Raw genomic sequence first — 14,076 nt, forward strand, 5'->3', positions numbered from 1 at the left:
GATTACCAAGATCCAGGAAAAAAGGAACAAGAAGAAAAAGGACGAAAACCATGCACACTCACACACGTCCGCAAGAAAAAGCAATTACCGCACAACCGAAATGGCACGTGTCACCAACAGCAACATTCCTCGAACAGGCATCTTCTGAAGTTCAAAAATAAAAAGATAAATTAAGAAGGGTGGACTGCGCACAAGAAAAAGCTGAGAAAAAAGATAGGAACTATTATAAAAGCAAATATATTAAAAAATCAATTAAACAAAATAAATGGAATTACAAATACATGCTTGGATTGATACCTGCGCGTACTACACTGGAAGCTAAGGAATGGAAACAAAAGGAGTTAGATGACCACATGAGGAGCAGCGGGGGAGGGTCATATTCTTTGGATAAGGTACAAGCAAGACAGTGCCTAATGCTGTATTCTCTATGAATCTCGCAAGGACTCCAAGTTTCCCCAAGACGCAATATTTTAACAGTTTCCTTGAAGTTGTATTTATAAATAAATAGGATTCTCGGTATGTTCTTTTATTCGGAGACCCGAACTTTGACTGGAGTACATACAACTGAAGGTCATAAAAATTGTGGCCTGATTGGGGGAAATGCTGTGCTACAGCTACAGAGGATTTGCTTAGAGTATCTGCCCGGTGGCCGTTTAAACAGGCTCATAGGTTTACTTGTTTCGCCTATATGGCCGCTAACCACGCCTGGCTATGTTATCTGTGTCCTAAGCCATGCGCATGTTCCCTTCTTTATTTTTATTCCGCATGGGTTATGTCATTCGGATAAGGAGAGCGTTTCGCCCTAGCGTCAACTGGCCTGGAATAACCTTCTTTGATATACAATGTTCTGAATTTAAAACGACGGTTCCAGAAACACTCGCGCAAAAGATTAAAAGCCTGCCGAGCAAGCGCCGCGGCATTCTTTCGACTACCCGACGCTAGCTCGCCGGCGTACGTCACTTCGTTGACTGCTGCTTCGCCGCCCGTATAATTTTTGACTTGTTAGGAGAGCACACATTCGATACAATAAACGTGCTGCTTTTCCTTCAAGACGACTGCCTCATCTTCTGCTTCGTGACATCTGGTGAGGTTCGGGGTACATGAACGCTAAGCCCTCGTCAAGCCGAACAGCGAGCCCAACTCGTGTTTTTCCTCGACAGCAAGGTCTTCAGCCAGAGTTTGGACTGCTTCCGGACAACGCGAAGAAAGAAGATGACGTAAAAACCACGATCATCAACGCAGGCACCATGACCAGCGCTTCTAGTCCTTCCGTTGTCCTGCGAAAGCCCCCGGAACCACAGTTGTTCCACGGATCCTCCGGAGAAGACCCTGATGACTTGGTGGAGATAGTGGAGCGCGTCCGCTTCGTTAAAAGGTGGGATGACGAAGAAACGTTACGCCATGTGTTCTTCAATTTAGAAGAAACGACCCGAACACGGTTTGAGTTCCACCAAACCTCCCAAACCGACTGGACGATCTTTAAGAACCAGTTCCTCAAAACATTCGCTACCATCGCCCGGAAAGAACGAGCTGCCCTTTTGTTCAAAACGCCCACGTAACACCAACACAAAGGGCTCGAAATCTTCGTTGAAGAGATGAAGCAACTATTTTGCCGCGCGTACCCCGAAATGACGGAGGAAATGCAGTTCCGCTTCTTTATGCGGGGTGTGAAGAAAGAACTGTTTGCTGGACATTTCTGCAACCCTCCCAACAACGTCGGCAAATTCGTAACCGAAGCAACTACAATTGAGAGGGCCTCCAAAATGCATGCTAAGCATTATGACCGACTCTTTGTCGGTGCGGTCAATGCTAACTGCATCGCAACATGCAAATTCCCGCTGCTAGCCTACGCGATACCATCCGGACAGCAGTGAGAGAGGAGCTGCCGCAATCCCAAGTCGCTGCCCTTACCGACGTGATTAACGAAGTGCAACAAGCATCGGGAACTTCTAAGCCATCCGAAGCACCATGTGAGCCAGAAGCTATGACCTATTCCGCGGCTGTTCCTAGACCCCACATTGCTCCAAGACGCCGTCAATAGGTGCCGCCGTACCGCAGCTGAGTGTAGCCCACACGACCCCCTCTCGTCCGAAACCAGACGCAGAGCACGACGGAAATATTGCGAACTCCCGATAATCGCCCTCTCTGCTACCACTGCGGCGAGGCCGACCACATATACTGTCGCTGCCCCTACAAGAGACTCGGACTGCGTGGTTTCTCAATGGACGCACCTCGTCCTTTCCTTGGCCAACGACCACGTAAGATCGACGAGTATCTATGTCAAATCCGCGGTGGCCCACCTCGTTTCAACCGTTCGCCGTCGCCCCTCCCATACGAGTTGCCTAACCGCCGTACCAATGCTGACTTTACACGTGGAAGGTCCCCCAGCCAACGCAAGGGAAACTAAATGAAGCAATGTCTGGAGGTTAAGTTGCACAACTGCTGAAAATTAAAATCCCCCAACGATGCAAGGGCGCGCCGACGGCTGTGATTCACGACATGCCCTCTTCCCGATCTCCCGACGGAACGCTCACGAGACTCCCGAACACGACGACAGCTACACGGCGCGACGAGTACCCACCATTGACCGAGACGACCGCTTAGAAGACAACGACACGTACGACGCTCAGTGGCTCACCGTAAACATGCACAAGCGATGGTGCGACGCGCCGACACAACCGGAACTCGAGGAAAGCGGCGTCCGATATCCAGTTGTCCTTCGAAGGATTTGACGTTGTCGCCCTGATCGATACGGGAACCAAATACACGGTATTAAGCGGGTCATTAGCGTCTAAGCTGAGGAGAGTTAGGACAAAATGGGGACAGTTCGCTTGTACGCACAAGAGGCCATTTCGTAACGCCAAGTGGAACGCGCACATCACGTGTCACCATAGGCAACACACATACCCTGCTGCGATCAGCATTTTTCGTAACTCTTCCGGCGACGTAATTTACGGAATAATTCACGAATAACGTCGCAATAATTATACTGCAGACCAAATCGATAACTTTCCTCCCGATCACTCCACGACACCACACCCCAACCCCAATCACTGTGCTTCTGTAAGGATCGCCGACGATCATGTCTCTGCCATCACGCGAAAGCTTGATGATCGCAGTCTACTGTGCCACTATTACGAGGGGGACTGGACAACACGTCACAAAGTTGTTCATGAACCACGTTCTCCTGCTGCATGGAGCCCCTAAAGAACTAAACACGGGCGGTGGAGTGGAGTGCATTGAAAGAATCTGATTCTACAGGAACACGGATCACTGAAGAACTACGGTGTACCGGCCAAACGAACCGACTAACGGAACGTCTGAACAACACGATCTCCAAAATGCTGTCCATGTACGTCGACGGTGAACATAAAACTTACGACGACTTCCTTCCGTATGTGATGTTTGCGTACAAACGACAAATGAAAGTACCCAGACGGCCAGCTACAATGCTCGACGCCATGCGTCTACATGTAGAAGACGACGACTTCAACGCCGACGTCTAAGGATACCGACAACGTGCGGAGGAGGCCCGCCAGCTCCCTCGAGCTCGTATAACGGCCCAGCAGCTGGTGGATACCGGCCGCTACAATCTCCGACGCCGACACGACGAGTACCACCCTGGGGATCGTGTGTGGGTTTGGACTCCCATCCGCAACGCGGACTCAGCGAATAGCTTCTGCGACGGAATTTCAGACCCTACCAGATTCTACGACGTGTTGGCCAACTTTTCTACGAGGTGGTGTCCGATGCTGATTCCGGCACATCACGACGACGCACGCGGCCGAAAGTCATCATCGTGGTACACCTCAAACCTTACTGTGAAAGATGATGGAATTGTTCTTTTTGTCGTCGTTTATTCGGACTGTCGCTTTATTTTAGCATCAGGTTGATGCACTCTGAGATGGAATTATTGCCGGGAACAATGCATCCGGTTTGTTTTTTTATGGATTGTATTTACTCCCCCGCTGCGCCCGGGTGTGGTATCTGTGTCCCAAGCGATGCCCATGTTCCTTTCTTTATTTCCATGCCGCACGTGTTATCTCATTCCGATAAGGAGAGCGTTTTGCCCTAGCGTCAACTGGCCTGAATAATCTTCTTTGATATACAATGTTCTTGACCTAAATCGAAGGTTTCAGAAACACTCGCGCCGAGAGATAAAAGCCTGCAGAGCAGGCGCTGCGGCATTCATTCGACTACCCGACGCTCGCTCGCCGACGCACGTCAATTTGTTGACAGCTGGTTCGCCAGCGGTGTACTTCTTGAGTTGTTAGGGAAGCACAGGTTCGTTTCAATAAACGTGCTTTCACTTCAAGGCGACTGCCTCATCTTTGGCTTCGTGACAATATACTGTTTGTGGCACATTGAGCATTCCAACCTATACACACTGTTGGATAAAGTGCACGTAAAGCTTGAAATTTTTCTTTGAATATAATTACTGGCTGTGCTTTTTACAATGCAGCCTGTCTGCAGGTGCCTCCAAGTCTTCCACATTGGACGGGAGCAGCTGGCTATGACTGGTTGCTTTGAAGGTCCTGTTTTAGCGTGGAATAAAATCTCTTTTTTTATTCTTATTTCTCTGGCTTCCGGGAACGTCTTTTTAGTTGGGTCGTTACTGCCTCAAAGAGGGTGATATTTCCGCATGATGTTGTTTACGTTTGGGAGGGCGTTTGTAAAATTTGTTATTAGGGCAGGCGGCCTGGCGCTTTTGTTCTGTCGATGTTTGTTGAGCAAGTCACCCCTTTTGCACACCTGGATGGTGATCCGACGCAGGAGTACTACCTAACCATCTTTGACAGCCTCACAGATCTGCGATCTGGAGAAATATTAACGACCACTGAAATAAATATAATGAAATCAAATTAATAAGCAGGCAGGACATTTTTACCTCCCCGAAAAAGTCCACGCAGTTCAAATAGATTGATTGTTTACAGCCGACATTCCTGGCAGACCCATAGTTTCAAATACCAATACACCAACCGAAGCGTTTTTTTCTGATTGATTACCTATCCGACATTCCTTCTCTTCTTCCTTCATTCATTCAGGACACCCCCACTTCCTCTGCATAATAGAAAAGATAAATAAAGCAGGGTGCCTACCTAGTGGAACCCTCCTTGTTAGTCTTTACGTTGCCCCTTTGTATACAAACATCCCTTTCTTCGAAGGAATTAAAGCTATTTCAAAAGCTTTACCATTCAAGCCGCACCAACATGCAGTAGAAGTGTACTTCACTTTATTCAAACTGGTTTTAACTCTCAATTATTTTGAATTTTACTCGCCTTACTTATTGCAAGCTTTTTTCGAATCACCATGGGCACCCCAGTCGCACCGACGTATGCCAACATTTTCATGGATCAACTTGAAGCCACCTTACTAAATCCTTTTCCGCATAAACCTAAGGTTTCCCTCCGCTACACCGGCGACATCTTTACGTTTTGGGAACAGGTTCGCGCGTCTCTAGAAATGTTTATATCTCATCTGAATTCTTCGCACCCCCGTATAAATTCTCCAGCCAGCATTATGAAAAAAGTGAACTTTCAGGATACTACCGTCATTCTAGAAAAATGTAAACTTAAAACTATGTTTTCGTGTTTGATTTGATTGATTGTGGAGGTTTAACGCGCCGACGCAACGCAGGCGATGAGACGCGCCGTTTGGGAGGGCTCCGGATTAATTTTGACCACCTGGGGATCTTTATCGTGCGCCGAAATCGCGTACACACGGGCGTTTTTTGCTTTTTGCCTCCATCAGAAAAGCGGCCGCCGCCGCCGGGAATCAAACCCGCAAACTCGTACTCAGCAGCAGAACGCCTTAGCCACTCAGCCACCGCGGCGGGTATATGTTTTTGTGTCACAGAGCTTCTAATGAGTACTCACCTCAATATATGGTATAATGGATTGCTATTCACTCGTATTACAAATTGCTAGTGTACTTGATATAATTTATGGTTTCTTGTAATTTATCGAGGGTCCCTTTACAGTTTTTAACTTTGGGAGCCTCATTCGTGTAAGACTATTACTGTACAACTTTTATGGAAGGAATAATAAACTGATACTGAAAGTGGAACTGAAACAGACGTGCAGCAGAATATAGATTAAAAAAGCCATCACCGGAGACATTGCAAACAAGAGATATTTGTACAGCAAGCCACCAGACTTAGAACAGTGTGCAGAGATTACAGGTACTCCATAGAGCATTTAGAACTCAAGTCCACCCTTATGATGAACAGAAACCACCACAAAAGCTCGCTCAATCTGGCGTACCAACTTTGTATCTTTTTGTATCTAATCTCAAAAGAAATATATATATATATATATAAATATATATATATATATATATCCATATATATATAAATTTATATATATATATATAATATATCTATATATATAGAGAGAGAGAGAGAAAGAGAAACATAAAACTCATAAAGCGCGCAGAAATAGTATAAGTAGAGAGTCGGACACACGGCAAGACCAATAACAAACAACGTTTACTTAGGTAATGGCAACGGGACTTGCCTTCATCAGAGTATAGTTACATATTTTGCTTTCACAAACACTTGGAACACAGTTCTTATATAGCTTTGTAGAAAACTGTGAGAAGGAGCGGAAGATGTTTCAGAAACGAAGAGTGTTGATGCCGTAGGGCTATGCCTCTGTTACAACAACAACAAGAACAACAGCAACAGCAACAACAACAACAACAAAAGAAAGAGCGGGAGAGAGAAAGGGGTCGTATTAACAAAGGAGCGCTCAACGTTGCACCATGACGGGGCAACATACGCGGCATGGGCTGAAAGTTCAGACAGTGCGGAAAACTGGACAATGGCCGTTTCACAAGGAAGGGAAGAGTATAGAGTAAGGTATACAGGGGAGACTGGTTCGGGCGGAAGCAAAGATGGGTGTGTCCCCCGCGGATGGAGATTATATATACAGGGCAAAAAAGAGCACTGCTCAGGAGCTTGCAAGAGATCACCAAGGCTTAAACATTTTTAAGTGGTTGTGGGAACGCGGCCACCTTCCCAAGGACAAATGGCATTGTTGAGCCGCATTCGGCTAATAAAGCTGCTGTATTTGGAGAGTTCCCGTGAATTCTGATTGGAAACTGAAGGGTAGGATTAATGAGCACTGTAAGAAAAATTTTGAGGCCGCCATTTTTAATCGAGGGATAAGCACGTTAGTTTTTCTTAACTTTCCCTAATACCAAGCGTCGCTGACCCAAACTTATAAATGAGATAAGATTCCCGAACCTCGCGGTCGTGGTGGGTTTTGAAAGCGGATTCTAAAATTGTTCCTTTAAGATGTTCAAATGCATGCTTGGAAGTGTTCACATGTCTTTACAGGGGCAAATAAAGGCATATATTCGCATGAGAAAAGTGATTATTGAACCGTATTTGGAAGGGCGTTTAGGTTTTCAAGATATATTTTCCGTACAAACAGTGCACTCTAGAAGGTATACGACATCAGCGAAGTCACAGTTAAAGTTATGTTTTATATTTACGCATTATTCTGAAGCCGTGCTGGTGGCGCGCTGTCTAGTTGTCATGTCTGGGCATGCTTTACAACGGGGTTTATTACAGGGCACGCAGCCACTAGTTACTAGTCGGTTGATACGAGGGTTAGAAAGAAAGTCGCCTAAAATTTGCCAAAAACATGAGGCTAGGAGAATACTTATACCATAACTCCGCGAAGGAACAAGCCGTAAGACACCTACCTAGATATAAGCACAAGACCCCTCCCACACAGCGTTATAGTTGCCTCGACATGTACAGCAAAGCTGTCAACGCGATGTATGAAAAGCATACCAAACAGAAATTCCACCACAACTTGACTACGAACGAAAAGAAAGCCCTGGAGGAACTCCGAAGCTTTCCCGACATAAATATTAAACCTGCCGGCAAGGGAGGCACCATTGTAATCCTTGAAAAAACCGACTATAATAATGAGGCCAATAGGCAACTATCGGTATCGACGTTCTATAAAGCACTACCCAATGATCCCACTCAAGACTAAATCAAATTGTCAAATATAAACTTGCTGAGCTTGTTAAAATGAAAACAATAAATGAAACCACGGCTCGTTCACTTATCCCTTTGAGCCCAGTAGCCGGTAAATTATATGTTCTCCCAAAGATTCAGCAGTTGAACAACCCAGGGGGCCCCATTGTTTGTGGCATTGGCACTGTTACCAGAAACCTCTCGCGCTATGTGGATAATCTCATTTGTGACATTCCGCCTAGCTTTCCCACCTTCATTAAGGATACCAATGACTTTCACTCAGAGATCTCAAAAATTCAAATTCCTGATAACTGCCTCCTAGTCAACCTCGATATTTCGTCACTGTATATTAACATCCCCCATGAAGATGCGTGGCCGCTGTATTACTTGTGTATGAGCAGCCATCTTGTGACAAACCTATCGATTCTTCTGCTCCCCAAACTTTTCTTAGGCCTATTCTTGAACTTAACCATTTTGATTTCAACAGAGTTCATTACGTGCAAGTTAGCGAAACGTCAATGGGAACTCGAATCGTACCTAACAATGCCAATATCTTTATAACTCACCTTGAATCAAACTTTCTTGACACACAAAATTTAATGCCACTGTACTATAAAAGGTATATTGATGACGTATCATAATCTGGCCACACGGTGACGCGAAGCTCCTCACCTTCATTGAGGCATTTAACCTAGCCCATCCTAGTATTTCCCTTGCTCATTCCTCTTTGAAACACAGTGTGAGCTTTGTGGAGGTCGCCGTTACCCCCTAGCAAGGTCGACTTCAATGTAAACTGTATCAAAACCGACAAACACGCGGCAGTATTTGCAATTTCAAAGTTCCCAAGTCAGACACTGCAAGACAGCAGTACCTTACAGCCAAGCCCACCGATTTAGGAGAATTGTTAAAACCAAGATGACTTAAGACCGAACTCCTGAATAAAAAAGAGCCATAAATAGAAATGGACGGCGCTATTGTACGAGCCAACCAATAGGACCGTAGCGAAATCTGCAAAAAAAAAAAGCCCTGAACCGTCACCAGCAAACTAACTTAATTTTAACCCACTCATCCTGCGCTCCAAGAGTGTCACCCGTACTAAAAAAACATCACAATATCTTAATGCAAAGTGACCGCTTAAAAATTATATTCCACTAACCACCGAGCGTTGTCTACCGGCGTAATAGGAACTTATGCGACTTTCTTACTAACTCTCGTATCAACCGACCGGAAACTACTGGCTGCAAGCCCTGTAATAAACCCCAATTTAAAGTATGTCAACACATGACTACTACGCAGCGCACCTCACGGACTTCTTCAGACTACTACGTAAATATAACAGGTAACTTTAACTGTGACTCCGCTAATGAATACATTCTAGAGGGCACTGTTTGCAGGCAGCAATATATCGGCCAAACTGAAACCCCTTTCCGAATACAGTTCAATATCCCCCGCTCTCACGGAAAAAGCTGCGCTTATTTGCCCCTGTCAAGACATGTGAACACTCTCGGGCATGCATTTGAACATCATAAAGAACAATTTTAGAATCCGCTGTCAAAACCCACCACGAAGGCGAGGTTCGGGAACTTATCTCATTTATAAGTTTGGGTCAGCGACATTTCGTAATCATAAAAGTTATGGAAAACTAACGTGCTTATCCCTCGATTAAAAATGGCGCCATCGTAATTTTACAACAATGGTCATTATTCCTACCCTTGAGTTTCCCTTCCGAATTTGCAGAAACTCTCCAAATACAGCAGAATTATTAGCCTAATGCGGCTCAACATTGCCATTGGTCCTTAGGAAGGAGGAAGTGTTCCCACTACCACTTTGGAGTGTATAACCCTTATTGATCTATAGACCATACCTATTTACTGTGCAGTTGCAAGCTCCTGTGCGATGCTCATTGTGCCGTGTATGTATACTCTCCATTCACGGGGGCACACCGATCTTCGCTTTCGCCCGAACCAGTCGTCCCTGAATACCTTACGGTATACTCTTCCCTTCCTTTTGAAACAGCGATGGTCCAGTTTTCCGCAATGTCTGAACATTAAGCATTGTCTGAACATTGTCTGAGCACTGTCTGTGACCATCAAGACGTAGGCTCTTAGGTTGACTCGTTTCGCCTATATACGTTTTGTGGCACATTGAACATTCCAACATATACACAAAGTCGGAGGAAGTGCACGTGAAACTTGAATTCATCTTGTGGGCATAGTTACTGGCTGTGCTTTTTAGAATGCAGTCTGTCTGCAGGTGCCTGCATGTCTTGCATCTATAGCGGGAGCAGCTGTCTATGACTGGTTGCTTTGAAAGCCCTATATTAGTATGCTGTAAAATATCTGTTAGATTCCTGTTTCTCCGCTAGGTATCTCTTGGTGCTTCCGGGAAAGTCTTTTCTAAGTCAGTGGTTACTGGCTAAAATTGGGTATTACTTCCGTAGTATATTGTTTACGTTTGGGAGGGCGTTTGAAAGTTTAGTTATTAGGGCAGGCGGCCTGGCGCTTTCGTTTTGTCGCTGTTGGTTGAGCACGTAATCCCTTTTGAGATTAGATGCACGCTGGTACGCCTAATCGAGCGAGCTTTTGGGGTGGTTCCTGTTCATCAGTGTGGACTTCAGTTCGTCTAGGAGCTCTACGTAGTCGCTGTCATCACTACATACTGTTCGAAGCCTGTTGGCTTGTCCTACAAAGATGCCTTGCTTGCAGTTCCTCGAATGATGGATTTTATAATCTAGGTACTGCTGCCTGTCTGTAGGTTTTCTAACAAGCGTGGTTTTAAGTTGACTCCTGTGTAGAAGGACAGTAGCATCTAGGTAGATTACGTATTTTTCAGAATACTGGCAGGAGAATTTATTAGTTCGATGCAAATAATTAAGATATAAGTGTTTCTAGAGTCGCGCGACCGTGTTCCCAAATCATGAAGATGTCGTCCATGTAGCTGAGGTAAACCTGAGGTTTATCAAAATAGAGATTAATAGGGTGTCTTCAAGTTGCCCGTTAAAATATTGGCATAGGTTGGCGCGAATGGAGTACCAATGGTGGTCCCAAAAACTTGCAAAAAGTAGCTTCAGTAAAATTCAAAATAATTGAGAGTTAATTAGTTTTAACAAAGTTATGTACACTTCTGGTTGATGTTGGTTAGGGTGCTCTGATAGAGCATTTGAAAAGGCTTCGATTCCTTCGACGAAAAGGAAAGTTTGTATTAAATGCGGCAAAGTCAAGAGTCACGAGGAGGGTTCCACTAGGTAGCCCCCCCCCCCTTATTTATATCTTCTATCAAGCGGGAGAAGAGGGGGTGTCCTGAACTAATGAAGGAAGAAGAGCCGGATTTCGGATAGGTAATGGTTCAGAAACAGAGATAATGGTTCGGTTCGGGTATTGTTATTCGAAACTATGGGTCTGCCAGGAATGTCAGCAGTGAACAATAATACTACAGGGAATTTGTGGACTTTTGGGTAGAAGTAAAAAGGTCCTGCATGCTTATTATTCGGTTTCATGAATTTTAAATCAGTGGTCCTTATTATTTCTCTGGATCACAGATCTCTGAGGCTTTGAAGAATTTTTAGGCTGCATCCCGGGCTCGGATCAATATCTAAGGGCTTGTAGTGGAAAGGTTTATTGAGCTGCCTAAAAGCTTCATCTTTGTGTTCTCCCAATCTGTAAAACAACTGCGCTACCACCTTTGTCGGCTCGCTTTATGACAATGTTGGTTCAGGCTGATAGGCTATTCAGGGTGACATCCTCCGACGAAGCTAGGTTCTTGCGCTTGTTTGATCGCGTAGTGGTTGCAATATTTCTCTTGATACTGATTTTAAGTACAGATATAATTATGGAGATTAAACTATATCTGGGGTCAAAGTGCTAGGAGGATGGAAGGTGAGTTCGTTAATAACAGGTAGGTGCGGCTTTTCCGATAAAAAACTCACTCAGTCTCATTCTCTAAGAAAATTCAGTGACATCTTAATGTAACTCGTATTCATTCACACGGTTATTTCTGGGACAGAAAGTCAAACCTCGTTCCTGTATACCTTTTTTTTGGCAGTTAGTGTTTTCGAAATGTCAATAACGTTGCTGGGGCAGGTAGCGAGGGAACTCGTTTTTTTCCATAGGATTATAGCTGGCAGAGGAGGTTCTACTAGAGCAATCTCTGTAACGAGGGGGAACAATACATGACTAATACACCATATTCCGGGCTATTGAAAGGCTGATTTTCTGCAGTGCAAACAGTAAATCGCGAGGGAAGCTGGTCACGTTGAAACTTAACCGCTTGCTTATTGCTGAGATCATTTTCCTTAGGATTTATGAAAATATTGAGATCCAGTTTTTCCTGCTCAGTTAGCAGAAGAGCTTCAGTCTGGTTGTTGAAGAGGCTGAGTTGGCTAGTACAGTGGTCTCTAAGAATCTCTAGGAGGGAAAGCGAAGCAGTATCCAGACTACCTTGCCACCTGAAAGCTAGTTCAAGAGGGAGCTCACCAAGGGAACAACTAACTTTTAGGCGGGGGCCTTCGGGGATCTTTTTGCATTGGAGGTACGCAGAGTACGTTTTCAAGTGAAATCTGTAGTCGGTTTGTTTGCCGGCTAGTTTTCGAGCTTTGAGGAAAGACTGGGATTTAGGGGTTGGAGTATCCGGTGTACTCGGTGGTAGTCATTTGTTTTTGTTTCAAGCAGACCTCCGGGGTGACACTTTTTTGCTTGGAGTCAGTTTTAGGGGGGGGGGGTGGGCTGCTTGGGGTGAGCTCATCATCGATGCCTGTTTCGGTGCCTGTTTGCGTTATACGGCGTGTTGGGGTTTGCGTGAACCACGAGCGTGATGTCTTTCTTTGGTGGGTGGGCTTGTTCGCTTGTGTGCTGTACAGCTGGTGTTGTGGCCACGTCCACGGTTCGTGTACTGAAGTCGCATGTGCTGCTCTTACGAGGACATGACCTTCCGCTGCTGTTGGGGGTGTTGGGTTGGTTCTGTTGTTCTGAGCTGGCCCGAGACGGGAGACTGATGCGTGAAGTTGAGAGCGCCACCTTAAATGCGTTCCTCAGCCTGTGCATGATGTTTTCAGAAATCAGTCTGACGCCTCAAAGTTTAGTCCGTACATGTCCAGGTGTCCTAGGGGGTCGTGGTGAATTTTATGCGAGGTGGATGATATCAACGTTTATTTGTTTTGTTCTTTGTTGTGTCCAAGTCCCTGAATACAGCCTAAAATTGTTTGAAGGCCTCACAGATCTGTGATACAGAGAATTAATAACTACCACTGAATTAAATTTGATGAAACCAAAAAATAAGCATGCAGGACGTTTTATCCTCCCCCCAAAAGTCCACAAAATCCCCGTAGAAAAATTTTTCACTGCCGACATTCCTGGCAGACCCATAATTTCGAATAACAATACCCCAACTGAAGTATTATCTCTGTTTCTGAATCATTACCTATCCGAAACTCCGGGTCTTCTTCGTTCATTTTCTCAGGACACCCCCACTTCCTCCGCATAATAGAAGAGATAAATAAGGGCGGGCCCCTACACAATGGAACCCTTCTTATTACTCTTGACGTTGCCGAATTGCGTACAAACATCCCTTTCGTCGAAGTAATCGAAGCTATTTCAAAAGCTCTATCCGAGCACCAGCACCAACATGCGCCAGAAGTGTGCTTACTTTGTTAAAACTAGTTTTAACTCTTAATTATTTTGAATTTGACTCTTCTTAGCTTTTGCAAGTTTTTGGAACCAGCTTGGGTACTCCATTCGCGCCAACCTATGCCAATATATTTATGGGACAGCTTGAAATCACCCTAATAAGTTCTTTTCCGCATAAACCTCAGGTTTACCTCCGCTACATAGACGACATCTTCATGATTTGGGAACACGGTCTGGCGACTCTAGAAACGTTTATATCTCATCTCAATTCTTTGCATCCGACTATTAAATTATCCTACCAGTATTCTGAAAAAGAAGTGAACTTCCTAGATGCTATCGTCCTTCTAGACAGCAGTCAACATAAAACCACGCTTTTCAAAAAACTAAAGACAGGCAGCAGTACCTAGATTATAAAACCCATCACCCGAGACACTATAAGCAAGGCATCTTTGTAGGACAAGC

This window comes from Haemaphysalis longicornis, unplaced genomic scaffold, assembly GCF_048455015.1.
Source record: "Haemaphysalis longicornis isolate Haplotype H1 unplaced genomic scaffold, Haemaphysalis longicornis Haplotype H1 scaffold_11, whole genome shotgun sequence".
Taxonomy (NCBI): domain Eukaryota; kingdom Metazoa; phylum Arthropoda; class Arachnida; order Ixodida; family Ixodidae; genus Haemaphysalis; species Haemaphysalis longicornis.